Raw genomic sequence first — 2,696 nt, 5'->3', positions numbered from 1 at the left:
ATTTATGGACTTGCACTGTTCATGGCTCATGCTTGGCTGAACTGCAGGCTGTGGAAGGTCAGTACTTCAGCAGTTCGAGACCCGAGTGTGCCGCATGACGGGGTGAGCTCCCGTTTCTAGTTCCAGCTCCTGCCAACCTAGCAGTTCGAAAGCAAGAAATTGCAAGTAGATAAATAGGTACCACTTCGTTCCGTGCGCCTTGGGTGTTTAGTCATGCCGGCCACATGACCACGGAAACGTCTTTGGACAGCGCTGGCTCTTCGGCTTGGAAACGGAGATGAGCACCGCAACCCTAGAGTCGGATTCGACTGGCTTTCGAGCAAGGGGAACCTTTACCTTTACTGTTCATGGACCTGTACATTATATGATGTAATTTGGTTTTACTGATACATGTGGTCCTCTGTTATTCTTGTCATATAAATTTACTCTTTTTGCATGACTTTTTGAGCACTTGTGGTCTGCCTTATTTGTACCGTGCTTGCTTGCTTTCGGAATACCAAAAACAACATCCGTGACCAAAAATAACGAAGAGATAATAAAGATAAGTTGCAAAAATGTTTACTGTAGTAATTCTGTAGAAAATGTTCTATCATCTCTCATTTTTGGCTTCTAGCCTCAAAGTGGTGGCTGGAGATCTACAGCTATGACAGATCTGCATGCTACAGAATCAGTTCTTCACCTGGAGAAAATGGCTGCTTTGGGAGGTGGATTATACCCCATTGGATTTTACCCACTGAAGTCCCTCCCTTCAGCAAACCCCGCCCTCCCCGGGCTCCTCCCCTCCAAAGGCCCATTGTCGTTTTTTTCTGTGGTGGTTTTATTGATTTGTTATAATGTGTTTCATTTGTAAACCTACATTAATTTCAGATCTTAACTGTAACTTATGGATTGTTTTAATTGCAAATCTGCGTTATTGTAGACCTATATGTCGGCAGCCACCCTGAGCCTACAGTGTCGGGAGGGCGGGATAGATAAGTCTAACAAAATAATAGAAAAAGAAAATAAATCTCCAGGTATTTCCCAACCCGGAGCTGGCAACCCTACCGATCTTGGCAGGTCTTGGAAGCTAAGCAGGGCTCTGGCTTTGGTTGGTGTTTAGGTGGGAGACCACCAAGGAAGTCGAAGGTCTCTACGCAGAGGCAGGCAATGGAAAACCACCTCCCTTTGTCTCTGCCCGGATCTGCATGCCCCAGTCTATCCTGATTTAGTCAGATCTCAGAAGCTAAGCAGGCTTGGCCCTGGTTAGTGTTTGGATGGTAGACCACCAAGGAAGTCCAGGGTTGCTACGCAGAGGCAGGCAATGGCAAACCACCTCTGAGTGCCTCTTGTCCTGACCTGGATGGCTCAGGCTGGCCCGATCTCGTTGTATCTCAGAAGCGAAGCAGGGTTGGCCCTGGTTAGTGTCTGGATGGTAGACCACCAAGGAAGCCCAGGGTTGGTACGCAGAGGCAGGCAATGGCAAACCACCTCTGAATGTCTCTTGCCTTGAAAAACCTACGAGGTCTCCATAAATCAGCTGTAATTGCAAGGGTACTGTCCACCACCACATATTGCAAGTGGATTGTATGTTGAGGTTGGCTTGCCCGGGGAAGTAGGATTTCAGCCAGGGATTTCCTGGTTCATAGTCCAGCCTCACAACCTGGCTGGTTCCCACTCCAGAAGACAGGAGAACTCAGTTCTGTCGAGGATCCAAAATCTACTCAGTAATGTACAAATCGAATCGCAGTGGAAAGATGGACTCGATCAGCCAGTTTAGCTGGGAGCTGTTAACACGTGTTGTGTGGCTTAGTTGAGAACTGTAAACACATGTTGTGCTGTCTTGTATTACAATGGAAGGGGGTCAGGAAAGTACTTTTATAAAGGGAACAGGACTGTGGAGTGTGGGCTGTATCCCTGCCTACATCATATGTATTATCCTTTTCTTACTGCATTGTTTTCTACTTCTGTAGAGGGGGCTGCTGTGGCGCAGTGGCAGAGCCTCTGCTTGGCATGCAGAAGGTCCCAGGTTCAATCCCTGGCGTCTCCAGTTAGAAGGACCAGGCAGTAGGTGATGGGAAAGACCTCCGCCTGAGACCCTGGAGAGCTGTAAAGAGGGGGCTGTGGCTCAGTGGAAGAGCCTCTGCTTGGAATGCAGAAGGTCCCAGGTTCAATCCTTGGCATCTCCAGTTAAAAGGACCGGCCAGGAGGTGATGGGAAAGACCTCTACCTGAGACCCTAGAGAGTTTTAAGGAGGGGCTGTGACAGTGACAGAGCCTCTGCTTGGCATGCAGAAGGTCCCAGGTTCAGTCCCCATCATCTCCAGTTAAAAGGACGGGCCAGGAGGTGATGGGAAAGACCTCTACCTGAGACCCTAGAGAGTTTTAAGGAGGGGCTGTGACAGTGACAGAGCCTCTGCTTGGCATGCAGAAGGTCCCAGGTTCAATCCCCGGCATCTCCAGTTAACAGGGACCAGGCAGTAGGTGATGGGAAAGACCTCTGCCTGAGACCCTGGAGAGCTATGGGAAGGGGCTGTGGCTCAGTGGAAGAGCCTCTGCTTGGCATGCAGGAGGTCCCAGGTTCAATCCCCGGCATCTCCAGCTAAAAGGACCAGGCAATAGGTGATGTGGAAGACCTCTGCCTGAGACCCAGTTCTTGGAACCTAAGTAGGTTCGACCCTGGCTAGTATTTGGATGGGAGACCACCAAGGAATACCAGGG

The 2,696-nt window shown here is 49.6% G+C and overlaps 1 non-coding gene across 1 annotated transcript; it reads left to right on the top strand.

Moving 5' to 3' along the window:
* The first annotated feature begins 2,093 nt into the window (after positions 1-2,093).
* TRNAS-GGA lies at positions 2,094-2,165 on the top strand. Its single transcript has one exon. It is a non-coding gene; the product is annotated as a tRNA-Ser (tRNA).
* The last annotated feature ends 531 nt before the right edge of the window (positions 2,166-2,696 follow it).

This window comes from Gekko japonicus, unplaced genomic scaffold (assembly GCF_001447785.1).
Source record: "Gekko japonicus isolate JY-2015 unplaced genomic scaffold, Gekko_japonicus_V1.1 scaffold291, whole genome shotgun sequence".
Taxonomy (NCBI): Eukaryota; Metazoa; Chordata; class Lepidosauria; order Squamata; family Gekkonidae; genus Gekko; species Gekko japonicus.
The sequence above is the reverse complement of the archived record's forward strand: the minus strand, read 5'-3'. Positions and strand labels throughout refer to the sequence as shown.